Source organism: Ceratotherium simum, chromosome 10, assembly GCF_057802395.1.
Source record: "Ceratotherium simum simum isolate JZ-2026a chromosome 10, ASM5780239v1, whole genome shotgun sequence".
Lineage (NCBI taxonomy): Eukaryota > Metazoa > Chordata > Mammalia > Perissodactyla > Rhinocerotidae > Ceratotherium > Ceratotherium simum.
Window position 1 is genome coordinate 26849751 of NC_141909.1, and position 22178 is coordinate 26871928.

The window sequence follows — 22178 nt, forward strand, 5'->3', positions numbered from 1 at the left end:
ATGTTGTGTAGACTGTAACAAAACAATCTAACTGCATTATTACAAATGTATGATACTATCTCACTGAAGTGGCTGGGGGAAAAGGTGCTGACCTACATAACTTTGGAAATGAGTGGAGTCTGTAAGACTAAAGGCAAAAGAAACTGTATATACACTGTGATATAGTTTGTACAGTTTCTTATATGTTGACAATTCTAGTACTGCTATACATCAATACTGGAAACGAACAGTTAAGTTCATGTGCGGCAGATGGTGAAGACCAAGTTTCCCATTATTGAAGAAGGAGTTTACAGATAAGCAAGATGAGGAAGCTAGAATTATCCATTTGTTGTTGAAATAGAGTTGGAGACATTCGTAAGAACGCATAGTTACCTTAACATGAGTACAAATTATTGCATATAGAAATGTTTATAGATATGTCTATATACATGGGTTATTATACACATATTTGTTTGCTTGCTCTTTCAGATGAGAGGCCCTAGAAGCAAAAACACCCCAATAGCAATGAACACACCTAGAGCCTTTATCTATTCTCAAATAAAAGGAATCATGATTTCTTAGAGATACGACTTAACCTAGGACTGGGATAGGAAATGTATGAGATGAACCTGGAAAATCTTTCAGTGCCGGAAAATTACTCATCTAAGTCTTCCAAAAAACTACAATGCTATACACCTTTCTATGTATAAACAGCCATCTGTCTCCAATAGGTAGTACCACAGGTTCTGGAGTTAGCCTGCCTCGACTTCAGTCCTGGTCTCTTTCTCTACCTTAATTGTGATGCTGGGAAGTTTGCTCAACTGCTCTATGCTTCAGGTTATTTGCATAATTGAAATGATAATATTTTTTACCTTATAGGATTAATTTGAGGATTGATATTGATAATTTTTATTCTTAGTTCAATGTCTTTCTCAAAATAATGTTTTAATTAAGTAGTCTGAATACTATCTCTAATATCTGTTTTATAATTTTGTGTCATACTATATAGTGTTCTGTAATCTGATTTTCAGGTTAATATTATGAGATGAATACTAGGTTATTTGTAATGTATTAAATATCAAGGGGAGTCCACAAAAACATTTATGTCGTCCTTTCAATAATTCTTATTTTTATAACTACATTCAAGATATAAGGTGAAACCAGTTTTTTTCTGATTTTTTCAACCAACAAACCTTCTACTATAAGATATAAGGGCAGGAGGATAAAATTTCATTTCACGTCAGTCTTAGTAGTTACATTTAGTGAACATAGACTATTAAGTTTATTATTTGAAGGGATCTTGGTCCAAAGCCTATTTGATTTCTGTTTGTAGAATGAAGTTACCATTGCTGTGCTGAGACTAACAGAATAGCTTGAAGGAAACTGCCAGGAGGTTAATTACCAAGTTCTCTTGCGAGTCAACAGATTTTTTTTCAGCAGCCTTTTCCACTAAGGAAGTCCCTAGGGTATTTATCGCCTGAAGAACAGTGATATTAGCAAGTTTTTTACTTTCTTTTAAAAGCTGCATATTCCAAATGAAATTTACTTAAAAGAGAAAGTCAAACACACGTGTAAATCGCAATGAAACACTTCTAAGATAACACTTTCAGTTTAGATACACTTATATACCTAAATATGTTGTGAATTTAGAGCTAAATTTATTATTGTTTCAAAGGAAAATGCAACATTGCATATTTTAAATGTAATCTCTATTCTTCCATCTTGATATAATAATCACAGTTTTGAAATATAGTATTTAGAGCAGTTTAAAGAGTCAATAAGAAAGTTCAATTAGCTTTGCAGTAACTCCTAGCAGCTCTTCAAGTCTATGTTCAGTCTATGGCTCTTATTTAAATGGCAATATATTTAATGAGCAATAATATCACAAATAATTTGTAATAATTCATCCTATGACGAATCAGCATTTTGAATGTTTTTATATAAAATGTAAAAGAGATTACTTGCTACAGTTACAGAATTTGGATTAGATCTAAATGTCATCTCAATGTGCTATCACTCGCTACTTTTTCCTTTCCCAAGCAAATTATTGATTGTTCGTTACAGCACTCTTACTGTGAACATCGCGGACTTAGCTTCCCAATGCTCCTTAACGGTCCTCCAGGCAGCCACTCAACGAATCGTGGTTAGGAGTCAAGATGAGCTGTATTTTTCATTCTGTATTTCATCCAATTCTCTCTCTGTCACACATACCTCTAAGGATATCATCCTGATTCTGAGTGAACACTTCCAGGAACGAAGAACTTATTACATGACAAGACAACACCATTCATTTTGGGAAAGCTACAAATATCAAAGTGTTACTTGTTAGTTTAAACTAAAAGAGACTGAACCATTATTTGCAGCCATTCAGCCAAATTCACTTTCTTTAGACCGTTAAAATGAAAGTTGAATTTCCTTCAGACTAGAAGAATTTAATAAATTTGCTGCAAAAGAAGCTTGGAGATTTTGCAGCAGTGTACACATAGAAAGCAAATGGAAATGGGTCAATGAGCCTGCCAATCTTGGCAAATTGTGGGTTTCTCTTGACAGATAACAGTGAACTGCATAGTCAAGTAATTCATTCCGCAAAGTTACACAACATGCAACCCTGAAATAGGAATAGGATAATTGTGATAACAATGCCATTCAAAAAGGTTTGGAAGAACATGAGAATCACTGGCCCATGGTAATTTTAAATTTCAGGCAAGCAATTGTTGCCAGGTCTTCCTTCTTTTGGGAGAGAAATATTCCTTGATGAGGGTCTAGTTTTGTTGCATGAGAGTGGCTTTCAAGTCCATCATTATGTATTGTACTCGTCTAAATTTTCTTTGATCCAGGTTCTTTCCACTGAGATAAAATTCCTTTTTCATAAGAAATTTCTCATATTTGATTTCCCTGCCTGTTTATCAACACTAGAAAATTGGAAGCCCAAAGTCCTTTTTTCTTTTTCATTGTCTTCTCCTTTTTGCTCCAAGCTGGTAGTGCTTTTACCAGTAGAACTTTATTACCAGCTTATGAGTTTCTTATACATCTGATGTGGGCCCACTCTATGTGCCAAAAGCCACATCCATAGTATATTTCTCTACTTTGTATATCAGGCTGCTGAGAGATAACACCCTTAAAATTCTTAAAAGTCTTTTTAGTCAAACAGAGAATGACTACCAGGTACTTCTTGAAATCTTTTAGAGGTCTTAACAATAGGCTTCTTAGAGCTAAAACCTTGATTCGATTTTTGATACAAGATCTCATTTCACTTTGTGAATCTTTATCAGCAGAGGGGACTGAAGATAAGAGTATTATTCAGCAAGACCTGGATTTTCTCTGTCTCCTCTAAATCCTGCTTGCAAACTAAACAATTTCTTCATTAGGTCATCTCTCTCTTCCCTTATCTTATCACGTACTACGAGGGCCAACCAACTGACATTTACAACCTCTTGTCTGATTACATCAGTCAGATGCTCAAGTAGATTATATTTTCCATCTTCCATGTTACTGCAGAAAACCATTTTGCTAATTGTTCTGCCACTACTCCAACAGTTGTAATTTCTCCAACTTGGTAAAAAAATTTTTTACTGTTTTTCCAGCACTAATAAAAATTTGAGCATCATTTTCCCATCCTTTGCTGTTTTCTTGCCACATTTCCAGCTGACATGGTTCCAGCCAATGCCAAGTGGTTTAAACTTTTGTTAAGGCAGAACCTTTCTCTTCACATCAAATTTTGTGCCAGTTTGCTCTTGCTGCATGGCAAATCATCTCAAAATGTACTGGCTTAAAACAAGAATTATGTATTAATTCTTACAGTGCTGTGGTTGTCAGGGCGGATTTTCTGATCTGGGCAAATTCTGCTGGATGTGGACAGTCTCAAGTGTTCTCACTCAACTTATGGGGGTTAGCAGGCTGGTTGGTATAGGGGAAAAATTTTATTCAAATATCTTCTGATTAACTTCTTGTCAACCAGAGCAATGGCTAAATGTCTCATCACCCAGCAGGCTATCTCGGACTTTCTCACTGGCTGGAAAAAACATTGCTAAGCACAACAAAGCAAGTGTGTTGGAAGGCATTTCTCCACAGGCCTCTTCAATAACACAAAACTGCTTCTTTGCAGCCTCAGATGTCAGTTTCTTCTCCAGCTGTTAAACAACTACTATGTGAATGGCATATATTTTGGGTTTTTTGTTTGGCAACACCCAAATTTGATTTATCATTTTTATTAAGTTAGGGTAAATATTGTAACAACCAAATATAAAATTCAGGGGCTTTTACAGGATAAAGTTTATTTTTCCCTCAAATCACACTCCAGATGTGGCAAATGGGAAAGGAAGTAAGGATCTTTGCTCCAAGCTATATTTCAGGAACAAAAAATTCCATCCATTTTAGTACTCAAATATTTGGGATTTTGGAGCTGAATCATCTGCAGCATCTGGCTGACAGCAAGAAGATAGAGTCCGTGCGGAAGGCACATACACTGTTAACCATTTCAAGGTGGAGGTGACACACATCATTTCGATTCATATTCCCCTGGTGAAAATCAGGCATGGGACTCCAAATAGATGCAGGTGTGCTGGAAAATATAGTCTAGCAGTGTTCCCAGGAAGATGAGGTTATTTTTATTGAAGAATAATCACCTAGTTTTTGCCATAGCACTCTGTTAATAACGCAACACTGTTTTTAACTAAATGCATTTTTATTTTGTATTTTCAAAATTTTAATATAACCACTATATTCCTATATCTATTAAAAAATGTCTCATTGTAGGTAAAGTTTGGGTAAAGTTTAAGTATACTTAAGTATTTAATAAATACTTAAAAAGTATTGATCCTTCTCTTTACACACATAACTATTCTGAAAGGAAGATGCCAGATAAAACATATAATTTATAGCTGAGTCATAGTGAAACAGCTGAATATTCTGCTTTATTCAGTTTCATTTTTTCTCTTTATCTGAAAGCCAAGAACGTTATCAGAATTTTGATAGGAAGAGAGTAAGAGAGAGCATCTCCCTAAGTGTGCATTATGTAATCATGGTGCTCATAGGAAGTGACTCAGGGAAAGCAAGTAGTCTGGGTATCCAGGGGTTTTCCCGAAAGCTATTGACAGATTAGAAAGCAGAGGGCCGTGGCAGAACCACTGAGGTATTTAGGACCTTCAGTTCATCTCCTCTGAGGGGTGATTTGATTTGTCGGCTTTATTCTCCTCCAGCCAATATGCCTGAATGATAATGCTCTAAGTTATAGCCTACATATGTCTGATTCCTGATCTTGCCAAAACAACTTAATTCTGTTTTCTTATGTTCCTAATTTTTCTTTGTGTTGCTTGATGGCACTTTTTAAGGGTCTATGTATTTCCTGTTTGCAATTATTATTAATTTTCAGACCCCAAATTATGGTTGCTTCCTTTATCAGACAATTAGTCTTGGTATTCTTGTTGAAACTGATTTTAGCCTTGACTTTTTTGCTAAACTGTTTCAACAGGAAGGAGTTTTAGCTTTATTGTCACATAAACATAAAGATGATGAAAATAATAGAGAAATTTGCCTTCAGAAACTCATAAGAATTGTTGACGTAACTAAATGTTTTCCTCAACTGTAGGTGAAGATGATGCTTTACTGTTATGAATTAACACCTTCACTTCAAATAGATATCCCTATTTGAAATGAAATGAAAAGTTTAGTACTGCAATCAAATTCCTCATGCTCTGCAGAGCTTCAAAACTAATGATTATGCTATTTTAAATGGCACAGTTATCCCGTTATCGGAAGATAGGGTGTGTTTGTTCACATTTAAATGCTACATGCACTTCCAGAGAGCTGAGGTTTGCAAATGTTAAAATAAAGGAATATTGAGCTGAGGGGTTCTATGCCTATATAAGATTTTACCTATAAGATTTCTAAATCAATCAGAAAAAAATTAGGACATATTCTCTTTTTCAAAAATTAAAGTACTAGAAATCCAATAATATTACCTGATCAATCATTTTGGATCATTGATATTCTGCAAGCAAATGTCTAGATTTCAGCTTGCTTGAACTTGATTTAAAAGGCATTTATTTCAGAAAATACAGATTCTTCTCTTGTATTAAACTTGTTGCTAGATTTTGGGGAAAACAACATAATAAAACACAATGTAATTATTATGGAGCATTAAAAAAGCCTCATGGATTGAGAAAGTATACCTAAAAAGTAAAAATTAAATGTTCTAGCTTTTAATATGTGGCTAAATGTGGTAATATACAATTGTGCACAGAAATAAGAACAAGGGCTGATCCTAGTGGTTTGAAACTGTCTCACTTGTATCAATATACAGACATATGTTCCACTAAATTATCCCCCACCCATTATTTATTTTTTACTCACTAATAACATCACAGGAAAAGAACAGAGCTATTAAAAGATGAACAGTGAATGTGCTATAAGGAACTGTAAAACTTGGGTACAGTACATATGCGTTTGTTACTCATCCATATGCTTTTCTACGTCCAAATCACATATATTTATATATCTCCCATTTTTGTAACTTTTTATTTTTGAAAGTGCATTCACACTGAATATGTCCAACTGAAAAACAATCACAAGATAAAGGATTTAATTTTAGAATTATGTTTTTCATAAACATAACATGACAAACATTTTTATGTCAGTGTAACTTTAGTAATAAAGAGGGGAATGAAACAGATAAAATTCAAAGGTGTTAATTTTCTCATCTGGTTTTTAATATTTACGAATGATGTAGAATAAAATCTGGTGATATTTTAAATATATATACATGTTTTTTCCCAAATAGTTAAGTAAAGTTATAAATAATTTGGGTTTATGAGTTTAATCATTATGACAAATTGGTTTAAAAATCAAATGCATACACACACACACACACACACACACACACACACACACGATGACAAACTGACCACTTTTCAGTCAGGTTTATATTGGAAGAAAACTTGTGTTTACTCTGTTTTTGACCTGTGTAAGATTTGTCTGGTTTTTCTCAACCACATGTTAGTTTGCTTATGGTAAATATTTTTATCTAGTACCACTGAAATGAGTCTATGTCTTATTAATCAAGTATTTCCAACTATAATACCCTCTTTGTTCCAAAATGTTGATTCAGATATCTAATTGCTAATGTGGATGCAATTTATCTGAGTCATTAGATGATTAATTTCCCGAAATAACAGATATGTGCAATCTACATGGTGTAACAATCTGCTTCATTCATTTTGTAATTACCATCTGTTTGTACTGATGTGGTAGAATCTGCCACTGTCATATAAGTTACAATTAGGAGATGCTTACAGTAAGCAATACTGTAAGTAGTAGATCGTTATTAGTGACATGCTATATACATATGCAGGGTAGCTCTTAAATCTTGGAAATTTCAGTATTGAACATTTTAAATAGTCCAGTTGTAAATTATGGTTAATATTAATCACTCAAAGCATTTTCTCTCTAAATCTTATATAATTTTGTTTTTTTACGTATTGCATTTATAAGAAACTAATGCATTTGCAGTACCAACATATCATGTCTTAAAAATTGTGTCATTCATTCAATGACTATTTGTGGATTAAGTAGGTGTCTGGCCCTATGTTATGTACTGGAGATATAAAAAGGATAATATTAAGCACTTATTATCAAGGAGTTGGTATCTTTGTAGAGTGCAGATGATAAAGATGTAAAGTTAGTTATATTACAGCTATGAGGCACAAAATACAGGGAACTTCACTCTCCGTAGGGTTGCAGGCAGATATGTCTTCTTAAAGAAATCCGTTATGAATCTTGATTCTCATCATAGTTAAGTTTATGTGTCAATGTGGCTAGGCTACAGTGCCTAGTTATTTGGTCAAATGCTAGTCTAGATGTTGCTGTGAAGATGTTTTGTAGATGAGATTAATATTTACAATCAATATTTGCAATCATATATATATATGAGAGAGAGCGATTTATTTTGAGGAATTGACTCACACAATTGTCTGAAATTTGTAGGGCAAGGCAGGAGGCTGGAAGCTTAGGTGGGTTGTCTATGTTTGTCTTGAGGCAGAATTCCTTTCTTCTACAAGAAACCTCAGTTTTGCTCTTATGGCCTTAACTGATTGGATGAATCCCACCTGTATTATGGAGGGTCATCTGCTCTTCTTAAAACATGTTTAATTGTGTGGGTGTTTATATAGAGAGAGAAAATAGAGAAACAGAACTAATAGGTTCCATGATAAATACATATATATGATATATTATACCATATATGCAAATAAGTTGGGGATAACACTGGCAGGGTGATTCCAGATTATAAATGGCCACCATCACTAACCATAGAAACAATGTATAAAGAGTGATTATGAAGAATGAACCTTTTGGCTTTTAGAGGTGGGATGTCTGGTTTAGCAGCTGAGGAGAGAACGGGAGAATCAGGGAATAATTCATTGTAATAATACTAATTATTAGGATATGTTTAGGTGCTATATGCTTTAGTTTTAATACATTTTATATGGTAGCCATGGAAAATGGCATATTTCATGTAATTTCATCTGAAAGACCTAAATCCATACGTAACTGTGTAGACTTTTAAAAATTCACTACTCTTACTGTAATTCTTATGAAATTGCAATAGATGACTTGTAACATTTTGCAAACCCATAAAATCTATAAGAAACCATTTTTAGACTCATAAAGGATTTTTTTGTTTTTAAACTTATAATGAACGCATCTACTATGACCTTTCTTGATTCTTTATGTCTTTAGCTCTTTAGATTCTTATTCCATTTATTATTCTCTTCTAAGGCCTAAAATTTAATGATATTGCCACTAAGGAATACTGCACTGACTGTGTTTTCTGAATAATGTGGTTAAGGGCCCGGCCCGGTGGCACAAGCAGTTAGGTGCGCGTGCCCCACTGCGGCGCCCCAGGGTTTGCCAGTTTGGATCCCGGGCGCGCTCTGATGCACCGCTTGTCAGGCCATGCTGTGGCTGCATGCCATGTAAAGTGGAGGAAGATGGGCACGGGTGTTAGCCCAGGGCCAGTCTTCCTCGGCAAAAAGAGGAGGATTGGCAGATGTTAGCTCAGGGTTGATCTTCCTCGCAAAAAAAAAGAAGAAGAAGAAGAAGAATGAGGTTAAGCTTTAGGCAATTTACACCCAAAAACATCTGGTAAGTTGTCATACAATTAAACTGGACTTAACCATTCATTTCATACTTCAGAGAAAGTATTTTAGTATGGAAAGAATGAATAGGGATAGAAAGACTAAGATTCTGTCCTTTAGTATGTAAGTAGCCCTGGTCCAGTTAATCTCTCAAAGTAGGGTGTCAGCAAACTTTTTTTTTTTGTGAGGAAGATTAGCCCTGAGCTAATATCCATTGCCAATCCTCTTCTTTTTGCTGAGGAAGGTTGACCCTAGGCTAAAATCTGTGCCCATCTTCCTCTACTTTATATCGGGTGCAGCCACAGCATGGCTTGACAAATGGTGTCCCGGTGCACGCCCGGGATCCCAACCTGCGAACTCGGGCCGCCGAAGCAGAGCGTGTGCACCTAACCGCTATGCCATCAGTCCGGCCCCTCAGCAAACTTTTTATATAAAGGACAAGATAGTAAAAGTTTTAGTCTTTGCAGGCCACATAGGCTCAGGTGCTTTAGTTTGCTGACCTCTGTCTCAGAGCTTCAAATTCTTCAAGTCTGAATTGAAGATGATGTTATAAAGATTAGATTACATTCATTAAAAACATTTACTGAGTGTCTATTAAATGATTGGTACCATATTTACTCAAGATGTTTAGCAGGTACTCAATTATATATTGTCACATAGCAAACTTCCCCAAAATTTAGTGACTTAAAACAACAAATATTTGATTATATCTCACAATTTTGTGGGTCAGTAAATAGGGCAGGGCTCGATTCCAGGCAAGGCTCAGCTGGACAATTTTTCAGCTTCTTTTGGTGATGACTAGTGTAAATTGGTGATATTCAACTGACAGCTGAGCTGGCTTGAAGAGTTCATGATGGCTTCACTCATGTGTATGGTACTGTGCCAAAATGGTTGGAAGGCTGGAAATGGCTGGATCCTTCTCCCTCTCCATGTAGTCTCAGAGTTTCTCAGTGTGGCCTCTCCAGGTGGGTAGTTGGAAACCTTGCATGGCAACTGAGGACTCTAAGCAAGACTAATGCTGAAGTTGGCATTTTTCCTAAAGACTAGGCCAGAAACTCATAATATCACTTCTTCCATACTCAACAGTAAAATAAGTCACAGGCCAGCACAGATGGAAGAGGAGGAGAGTTAGACAACACATTTCAATGGGAGGAATGTTATAGAACTTGTGGTCATTTTTAATCTGATATAGCCTGCTACAGGTCACAAATTCTTTACATGTTTCACCACCTTCCTATGGCTTACAAAGTCTCCTCTTAATACATTATCTTCTGTTTCAGGAAATCACATCTAAATCAAGTGCAAGTGTGGATTAGGCTCCTTCAGTGTAGATCCATATGTATGGTTTCTCTCAATCTAAAAACTCTTGAACTAAAGAAACAAGTTATCTATCTTTCTCATACTCAACATACAGTGGTAAGTCAGTCATAGGATAATCGTAATAGACACTTCCATTGACAAGGCATTGGGGCTGGGGAGTGTTAGGCAAATAGCAGTCATTGGTGGATCGCAGTGTGAAATCCAGTTGGATGTGTGTTCTCAATTCCTTGATTAGGGCTAACTCTTCCTCCCATAAAAACATTCTCTGCAGATCTTGGCTCCACCCTCTGGGTCTTGTTTCTGCCTTATGATTCATCTTGTATTTTTCCGTAAGAAATAGCCTGGGTTTGCAGGTGAGTTATGTTTGGGTCTGCTTCTGTTTGTAGTACATGGAAGGTCCAAAGGCTTCTTTTTATGTTGTGCTGTCTCCATATCTTGTAGTTCAAAAAGTTATAATACTTTTAAAAATGTCTTGAACTTCTGTTATTAAATTATTCTTTACTTCAGTAGTCAAAAGTCACACCTGCAAGTCTTTCTGAGACAGTTACTCTATTCATTGAGCTGACAGACAGGCTTTTCTGTGAAAATAACCAGTAATATCTTAAAAACTTTTTTGTCTTTTTCGTGTGATAATTTTAGAGGTCCTCTTGTATGAAAGGGAGGTTCTAAGAGTCACACTTCAAGATTCTTAAGACAAGAGTCAAGAAAATGCCTCTATGCTGCCTACTCCTGGGGGCACAAGACAAGTTTGGTTTGGGGGAAGTAGGGGGTTCCTCATAGAGAATGGAGAACAGTGATGCAGCATTCTCAATCCATAATTTTCCTTAAAACTCTTCTTTCATGTAAGTCTCTAGGGCGCTTATATTCAACTGGAGATCAGTAATGGATATCTATAGTCAAACAGTTACGTGACCAGTCCTATACTAAGGAATCTAAGGGTGCTACTTGCATCAATATTGAGAGTATAAGAATTTTTTTTTATTTATTGTCCTTGGCTTTGAGGGTTTACCTTACCTGACTTTCTAGGATCACTGAAAATGCTTCCTTCTACACTGTTACAAACTTTAATATCTCCTTTTATTTCATCAAATATTATATTATCATGAATGTAGTTACTCTAGTAGCAAAGCATAGATTGTGATATATTTAATTATCTTCTTCTAGTTGCAGAAGGAAGCTATCATTTGTTGAGTAAATATATCATGATACAAAAATGTATCGTGAATTGTTCTAGGGTCATGCATATACACAATTATAAAAACATACTTTCAAAGTCTTATTAGATATATATTTACATTTCTACTTTATAAATAAAAAACTGAGGATTTGGAGATGTTAAGTAATTACTCAAGGTCACAGAAGTCCTAATTATCAGAGCTAAGTTTTTTCTTCTTTACTATATTAGATCATACAATGTTAAATGAGAAAAGTAGGTTTTAAATCACGTAGATTTCATGTGATGAAATGTGGCTTAGAAACTTAGCTCTACTATTCCCAAAGCAAAAATCCTCTGCATTACACCACATGCATTTGTAGTTTTTGCATTTTCAAATGTGTGAATAGCTATGCAACTGGAAATTGGTTTCAGGGTATAGCAATGTCAGAGACAGAGGCCAACTGTGCAAGAAAAGAGAGATAATGGTACAAAAGTGATGGCAATTTGCATGATACTGGTTAAAGGATACTGGCTCTCTTCTGTTGCTGCATATGAGCTCAATTCTAGAGACATACATAAAGAGAGAACTAAAGTTTATTAAGAATTCTCCAATGCACAGACACTGTGCTAAGTGGTTCACGTGTACAGAAAGAAGGCACTTCTACATTCATCTCTTAGAGAATACATATTTCTTAAACAAGAAAAAATACATATTGTTTAAGCGTGAATTGAATACATTATATCTATGAAGATTCCATGTCCTAGTTCTTTTGAAAGGCCATATACAGAAACATATTTTGCTGACTTCACATTAAAATAGCAGAAAACATATGTGGAGAATTAAAATTATGTTTCATTGAAGATTTCAATAAGAGCCCAATAGAAGAAGATGTAGAAGTCAACAGTTTCATTTTTGTATATTTCATATCAATATTTCTGCTACGATATATTTTATGTGTCACTAGACATGTGGGAAGCAAAGCATAGAAAATACTCTACTGTTAGAGTTAGTTAATTAGAAAAATATAAATAAAGGTATAGTTAAAATAAAAGAAAATACATTTAATGAAAATATATCTGAGCAACTAGCAGGAAGGAAAAAAGTAAAAGCCGAAATGCATTCCATTAAGTCAGAAAAAGAAAAAAAAATGTTATTGAAAGCTCATTCATAGCGAGTTTTAAAAGCTAAGAGTATCAGTTTAGCAGTTAGTCTGCCACTACTCCAGGCACCCCAAACACTGAATGTGGAAAGCGAGTATCTGTCCACAGACACTCCATCTAGCTGGGCAGTTGAACTCTACACTTGCTGTAGTAGCAGCAGAGCCATGCTGGAGGTATTTCAAAGAAGTAATTAAAGTGAATTATTTTATTCACAAGATAAAAAGAATGTCCTACAATGTCTTACATATCAGAGTAGAGCAAAATCTCTTCTCTTTAATGCTGTAGATGACTAACTCTCTAGATATTGGAGCTTGCAACCCACGCTCTAAAACCTTGACGAAAACAACCTCTTCTTTTTGCCTAGGACTGAGATGAAGGACTACCGGTCAGAAAATAAAGAATATTTTGCAAAAAGGATATCATTCAAACAATGGAAAAATGTCTGTTCAGCTTAAGAATGGTAATAATGGTAGGAAATTCAGGTGGTAGTAGATAGTGGTACTGGACTTCGCCAGCGGCCAAATATTCCTAATAAATAGCGCAGGAATATCTATTAGTTGTGGTGAAGCGAGGAGGATATATTTAAGGGCTTTGATTGCGATATTTCAAAAACAGATTGGGCCTAGGAATTACAAATTAGTGAAAAATATATTAAAATTTTCAATTATTTCTTAAAACCTTGATTTAAAAACACGTAGAGTGATATAGATCTTTAATGAACATGTATTATAGCAACAATACTTTGCGATAAAGGGAAAGCATATGTTGGAAAATCTAGGATTATATTCTGGCAGGTGAGTAAATTGGGGAAGTATTCTATATTCATCCAAAATTATTTACTGATTTCCTTCTCTGTACTAAGCACTGTCTTATGCAATTGTGAAGGATAATAATTATGCTGTCTAGTGTAGGTAAAAAAGCCATTTATAGCACTTTTCACTTAAGGAGTCTCTTGAAAAATATTTTTATTATGTTTTGATTTCAGCTTACAAATTAAACAAATACTCATCTTCTCAAGTGATGTAAGAAACTCAAAATAAAATATCATTTTAATTGAATGATTATGTGCATTAAATACTTAGAAAAAGTCTTTCAAAGATGATCATTTGTGTGTGCTGTCTCAAGAAGATATTACTAAAATGATTAACACAAAAGTATTTCATGTATTTAACAGATAATGTCTTTACTGTTTTAAGCCCCTTGTAGATGCCATTGACCATTGAATAGGATCTCAAGAAAAGCTAATTAAGTGGTAGCATGTTAAGCAATTTAACGTGAATTCTATCATTTCAACCAGTGACTTTTAGGTACATTTATTTTTATGGAAACTTAAAGTAAAATGCAAATGAGGCTTAACCAAGATTATTAAGTGCTTTCCTTTCCTTTAAAAATATATGAAGTTGCACCCAAGAACACTGCACCCAAAGAATTTTTCTTTGACCTTCTATTAATTATTATAAAAGCTATAGTCTTAATTCAGATTAGATTTCCTCGTTAACTTCACATTGTTAATATATAGATACTGAAAAAATGTGGATGTTTCTTTAAATCTTTAAATCAGTGTTTTCCCATTATTCACCATTAGACTATAATGGTTAGTAATTAACATTCTATCAACAGAATCTTCTGTCTTCTATGTTCTATCAACAGAAAGTTTAAAGTCTTTTGTTTTAACCTATAATATTATAATCATTTTTATTACTAAGAGAATTATACATGAATGTATGAATTGGATTTCTGTATGTGTGCTTGTGGGAACTTTTCTTTCAAAATGTTTAGTTTAATAGCATGATAAATATGTCTACCACTACTACTGATACCACTTCTCCTCATCCTCTCCCTCCTCCTCTTTCCTTCTCCTCCATCTCCTCCTCCTCCTCTCTCTTTCTCTCTTTCTCTGTCTGTCTGTCTCTCTCTTCCTCCCTCTCTCCTCCTCTCTCTCTCTCTTTCTCTTGGGCACAATAATCCTTTACACACAAGACATCCACGTTCTAATGTCCATGAGCCTATGACTATGTTATCTTACAAATATAAGGTAAAAAGTACTTGCAGATATGATTAAGTATCTTGAGAAGGGATATTATTCTCTTTTATCCAAGTAAACTCAATCAAATCATATGAGACATTCTCCTGCCTGAGGTCACAGAGAGAGCTATGACTGAAGGAAGAAGGATCGGAAAGATGCAACGCTGTTGACTTTGAAAATGGAGTAAGAGGGCCAAGAGCCAAGAAGTGGGTGTGGTCTCTAGAAGCTCTTCCTGAGCCTCCAGAAAGGAAGATAGACCTGGTAACACTTGATTTTAGCCTGGTGAAAACTCAGTCAGACTTTCTTACATTGAGAACTGTAAGATAATAAATTTATGTTAAGTCACTAAATTTGAGGTAATTTGTTACAGGAACAATAGAAAACTAATGCATTCTCCTTTTCTTATTTCATTAAAAAGTGGTGAGGCACGCAATCTAGCTTTTCCTTTTTTTTTTTTTTTTGGATGTATGGCTGTAGATATTACAATGTTCATGATTGATATAAAAGAAAAAAATAGTTTTTTATTTTCAGAGAATTTTAGTATTTGGTTTATAGCCCACTGAATCTACAAGAAACCAACGATTTTACTTGGACTCAGTAAGGATGAGAGTTAAAGTAACTTGCTCCCATTTGTGTTGCAGATCTGATCTAGAACACTAGAACATGCATAAGTATTTTATTCAGGAATGTTTACACTGCTTATATCACATTTTTTCTCATTTAAAAGAGAGTATGGTGCCAGAAATCATTTTATCAAAATACTGTCTCAATGAAATAATAGCTAGTATTATAAATAAAATGGAGAAAAAAAGGGGCATTGAGTAATGACCAATTTAGTTGATTAATAATTTAATCAATTATCTTAAAACAAGGTAAGACAATAACTTTGTATTAGATAATTGCCTACAATCGCGGGATTCATTAGATATTCCAGAAAAATACATGCAATTAAGTGGAATTTTTTGGCACATCCTGACTCCCAGTTTAATTTCCCCACCGTTTCTCTTCTCATGAATTTTTCATATTTTCTTTATAATACATGTGACATTTTATTATTGCAATAATTTATCATTTAAAAAGTTTGTATAATACGTATTTTGAAATCTGTACAGGTTTATTAACTAAGAATATCCAATACAATGTTTAGGTGCTGTAATTCTAGGTTTTTTGAGAATATATACATATATACCTCTAAGAATCTATAGTAGATATCCCTTGAAGATTTTTTTATATATCAATCTAATTAATTTTGCAGAAATATATCTTATGAATTTTAAGTGAAATAGGAACAAGGATTTATAATTTTAGATTACTTATGACTGTTCACAACATTTTAGATAAATTGTAATTATTCTCCTTCATGTGAGTTCCCCTTCCGTCACCTTGTCTTCTTGTGATCAGGTGTAATAAGTTACCCCTTGTGTGTTCCCCCACACACACACACACACACCAAATATGTGGTTGTATCTTTTGTGTTTCTTTTTGCACTTTATTTTTTATTTTTTTTCACTGAGGAAGATTCACTCTGAGCTAATATCTGTTTCCAATCTTTCTCTTTTTTGTTTTGCTTGAGGAAGATTTTGCCTGAACTAACATCTATGCCAATCTTCTTCTATTTTGTATGTGGGTCATTTTCACAGCATGGCTGCCAACGAGTGGTATAGGACCCTGCCTGGGAACCAAACCCAGGCCGCTGAAGTGGAGCACACCGAACTTACCCACTAGGCCACCAGGACTGGCCACTGTGTCTTTTTTTTTTAAATATACAATCTCTTTTTTTCCTCCCTAAAGCCCCAGTGCATGGTTGTATATCCTAGTTGTAGGTCACTCTAGTTCTCCTATGTGAGCTGCTGCCGCAGCATGGCAACTGACAAGAAGGGTGGGGTGGTTCTGCGACCAGGAAATGAACCCATGCCGCTGAAGCGGTGAGCACCTAACTTTAACCACTAGGCCATCATGGCTGGCTTGGCTGTATCTTTTTTAACACCAATACTCCCGTTCTCTGACACCAACTGGGTGTCCAATGGTGCAATTCAATTCTGACACTAACTACTTAGATTTAGCATCATTTCCACAGGTTAAGGGCTCAGTCCACAAGACTGCCCCCACTTCAGATGCCGGCTGCATTGGGGTGACCATGCTACCTGCACTTCTGTCTGACTTGGCTACAAATTCAGATGTTCCCGCAACCTCCTCCTCAGGTTCGATAATTGACTAGAAAGACTCACAAAACTCAGGAAAGTGCTTCACTTACTATTACCAATTTGTTATGAAGGATGCAACCCAGGAACAGCCAAGTGGAAGAGATGCATAGGGCGAGATATGGAGGCAGAACTTCCATGCCCTCTCTGGCACAGCACCCTCCCAGCACTTCCTTGTGTTCACCACCCAGGAAGCTCTCCAAACTCATTGTTTAGGAGTTTTTGTGGAAGTTTCATGACATATGCAGGTTGAATTAAATCATTGACCATTGGTGATTGAACTCTATCTCCAGCTTCTCTCCTCTCCCTGGATATCCTGGGTAGGATTGAAAGTTCCAACCCTTTAATTATGGCTTAGTTTTTCTAGTGATGAGCCCCCATCCTGAAGCTATCTAGGGGCCCAGAGCCAGCAGTTATCCCATTAGCATACAGAAGACACTCTTATCACTTAGGAGATTCCAAGGGTTTTAAGAGCTCTGTGGCTGGAACCTGGGACAAAGGCAAGTATACATTTTTGGCTACACCACATCTCCATTGTGATTTTCTAGTCCTTTTACAACTTTCAATATGGATCCAAACATTTCTGGTTCCAGAATAGGAGAAAGTTGATCATACCTCAATTCATGGAGGTGGAAGTATATTTCCTGCCATAGGTTTAAAAATACATTTTTGGATAATTGATATTAGAGTCATATATATCCAGTAAAGAAAAACCTACCTACCCTTTAAGGTTGGTCCAGCTTGATAGCTTCAATAAGCTCATTACAAAATAATCCAGTATTTGTTTGAAAGGCCAGTTTGGTTAGTGTCTGAGGTGCTATGAAATTTTATAAATGACACAGAAGAATGAAATGTGATCCCTGACTTTAAAGCATCTATAATGTAATACAATAGTCGTTCTGTATATTGAAGAATTAAATCTTCGTTAATTGAAGAAAGCTGTCGATTTTTCTTTTGAAAACTTACCATGGCACCAGGAAGTCAGGAAGGCTGATTTCTTTCTCCATCGCTATCCTCTCTATCAACCCTCTGACAAATTACAATGCCTGTCCTTTCTCTTTTTGACTTGTGCTTTGCCCAGGGTAGTAGGAAAAGTCATACATGTTCGAAAGATGTTCTTTGTCTTTCATTGTTATATCTTTTTTTTTTTTTTGGTGAGGAAGATAAGCCCTGAGCTAACATCTGTTGTCAATCCTCCTCTTTTTGCTGAGGAAGATTGGCCCTGAGCTAACATCTGTGCCCATCTTCCTCTATTTTATATGTGGGACACCTGCCACAGCATGGCTTGGTGAGTGGTGCATAAGTCTGTGCCCAGGATCCAAACCTGTGAACCCTGGGCCACCAAAGTGGAGTGCGCAAACTCAACCACTACACCACCGGGCCGGCCCTGTTATATCTTTTTTTGTAGGCAATGATGTAGGAGCAGCAATTAGATAACTGAATCTTTTTTATGTAATTGACCATTACTTTTACTGACCAAATTTCCATTTAATGGACTCCCACTTAGTAAACTGTAAAGTGTAAATTGTGCCACATTAGAAATAAAATTTAGAGTCTTTCAGTTGCCCAAAATTTAAAGAGTCAACTTCTGGTACAGTCCAGAAAATCTAATGGATGCGGATCCAGTAAAACCCTTTATTAGTGGAAGAGAAGAAACATGCAAAGAAAACAATGCACATGACTGGTGAATATATATGTATATTTAAGTGCAGCTTAAGTGAATGGGATCCTTATTCAATGATTGGTTTCCAATCCATTAAGACTTCCTTCTTTCTACAAAAATAGATTATCCATTAAATGTCCAAAACACTGGCTTACAGTCTACTACAGGACAAAAGAAAAATCGAAGGCAATTATTGACAAAATATTGTTGAAGAGAAACCTTTCCAACCAGGAACTGGTTGGAAAATATCTAGAAATAGATCACTGAAAAAAGTGTTTATACAGTAGTTAGTGTACATTTAGGGTGTAGAATATGTCAATTATTGTGTTTCTAAAATTTTGATGTTCAAACTTTCTTATATCAAATTAGTTATTTCATTAAATTTTAGTAAATTATGATTTTTTCTGCCTTACTGTGAAAAATAGGAGCAAATTAAGTAGCAAATTGTAAATATATATTGTTAAAACTAGTTATAGTTATTTTGGCTAAATTTGCTTTTAAAATTGAGTATGTCTTCCAGTGTACAAGCATTTAATTGTTTATATATACAAATTTTTCATTGGTGAAAAGATCACAGTTTTGGCATGGAGATTGTTTTAAGCTGAAGACATTTGCGATTTAACAGATGTAGAAAAAAGTCTTTTTGGAGCATCTTTTACCTGAGTAAAGGCAGAGCCTTCTGAGAGGGAGGCTCCTATATTCCCTTCTTTGGAGGGCTTCACTCCAAGGAAGGAAATAGGTAGTGAAATTGCCTCAAATCCCCTTGCTGGGGCAGTTTCCTTTCTGGAAAGGAGAGACATCTGGCGAGAAATTTCATAAACAAACATCATCACAAACTTTCCTGCCTTACATTTGTTTCCCTATAAGCTCATTTGTCTTTCCTCCATTAAGCCCATTTGTTCTTCCCATGAAAGCCTTTGCTCCCCTCTCTCTTTCTCCTATTCAGTGGGTTTATAAACCCCTAGCTATTCAGAGAGCCATTTCTGTTGTGCACCTTCTCATGCTTGTGAATGCACTCTGTCTTTACTCCTGTTAATCTGTCTTTTGTTAGTTAACTCACAGGCCCCCAATCATTCAATCCTGGGATGGTAGAGGCAAAGTTTCCCTCCCAACATTGATCAAACTGCTCTCTTAAACTATTTTTTAAACTGAATTTCTTCAATTGATAATGTGATATTAAGTCTCAATGTAATTGAATGTCAATACACAATTTTCAGATATATATTCTCTTTCTCATCAAAATGAAAGGTGAAATTTTTATAGGAAAAATAACTGCCTAGTGTAGATATTAAAGCAATACTTAGAATACCATATAGCCCTGATGAAGTGATTCTCAAAGTGTGGTCCCCAGACTGGCAGCATCACCATCAACTAGGAACTGGTTAGAAATGCCTCACTCCAGACCTATTGAATCAGAAACTCCAAGTTGGGTCCAGTAATCTGTGTGTTAATAGACTTTCCAGGTGATTCTGGTACATGTCTTCTTCTGTCTCAAGATTTCTTCTCTGTCTCTGTCTCATTAGTTTAAATCAGGGTATATTAACATTCTTCTGGTTTCCTTAGCTTAGTCAGCAATAGGCTAATGTCTCCTCGTTTTAAATGGAATTTTATTTTCCATAAATAACATAAATAAAGTAAAAAACACCCGCTGGAGATTACCTTTCTTATTCGCACATCCAAATTTCTAAAAGAGAAAGGCAATTGTCCAGAGAAAGGCAAATTTTATCTTTTAAAAACTAAAAAATGTTTTAAATTATATGCTTTAATCAAACAAATACGTTTTAGAATCTAGAAGCTAAATGAATGGCATAACTGTGGCAATTTCCAATGTGAATGACATTACTAAAATATTAGTAGCATGGCAGAATTATTAGCAAGTCAATCACGTCGTGTGCTTTCCAGTATTGATTTATAAAATTTGATGTCTTAAGCTTAAGGCTAAATTATATTATAATAAATCATTTTATACACATTCATTTTCAGCTTATATTCAGGAAATTAGTTACATAAGCAGATAGTCTTTTACAGGTGAAATAATTCCCTGATCAATTATTGCCCATTTGTGAGCTTAATAGTAGAAAGCTGTGATTTGTAATATTTTATTATAATATTTTAGCAAGTAAAATTAAAGAAAAGCTAAAATTTGAAATATTTTTATGGGGAAAAAAATGTTTTGAGTAACTGCTTTTTCCCATAAGAAAATGTTTTTAAGGAGTAAAAAGAGAAATAACAAATATTCTTATTTTCCTTTCCAGATCACTAAATGATCGTTTTCAAGAAATTTATGAATACTAAAATTCAACTCAGTTATCTTTAGCCTTCTAGTTGCCCATATATCATTAGAGTATATCGGTGTATCTCTTGTTCTTGTTCTACTCATTGTCTTTTCTTCATAATGTTCTCTTTACCATAGAAGGGCAAAATACAACATCAAAATAGAAATTATATTTAATTCAAAAATACCACTCAAGTGTGGCCTTAACTTAGGAATTTTTATAGACACAAAACTGCAGTATTTTTTATTTGAATGCCTGTTTAATTTTCATTTATATCCATGGCAATACTCAAATCAAACATAATTATCTCCCTGGCCTCTGCACCTATGTGGGCTTTTAGTGTGACACTGAGTCTGTTGCCATTTAGGGCCTAAAGGTGAATTGTCACTGCTGATCTTCAACTTTGCTCCAGGCAATGTGATTCATATGTCAGGTGATAAACAGCCCTGTGACCAACAGCCATAGTTTTCTGATACAGTTATTCACTCAAAGCTGACAGAGATGAGAAATGTTTGCCATCACAACAAAATAAAGATGTAAGATTATTCCCTTTGTGAAGGCCACACGTAGCTTGTGGAGTTTTGACATTTATGAGAAATAAAACTAGGAACTTTTGAAGGTTTTTAAATCACTCTTACAAGGTTACTTGCTGTTTTCAAACCCTTCAGAATTCGAAATGATCAGATCATGCAGAGAATTGATGCTGTAAATCAATGAAAGAAAACAGAACTTAAAAACCCAGAGGACATGAAATACTTCTGCCTAATACCACCCACACAATCCCTCATTTCCAAACTGGTTCATTACACTGTATTTTATTGTTAGGAATGCTATGACCTGTGCAATAAAACTGGGAGATTTACCCACAGTGACACACAAGTTTTGGGAAAAATAAGAAAATATTCCAAGTTTGCATTCAACATATTATCTCTGCTTCTGATATTCCTTGCCTTCTTTAATCCATATTTTTCACAGTCCATATCTACCTTTCTCGGTGTGTATTTGTAGCCTTGTATTATAAATGTAGCAAAGGAGAAGTCTTAGAACATTCTTTCTCTCAGAAACTCCAAGAGAACGTATAAGAGCTAAGTCTAATATTTTCTCTGTTACTATGTAGCAGTAAATAAAACTCAATAGGATACTACCAAATAAGTTTTTAAAACATGGCAAAAAAGGATCCTTGATATCTATTAGGTCACTCATGCAGATTTTCTTAAAAACTGCTACTCTATATTTTGCCTCAAAATATATAATTTCCCCTTCTT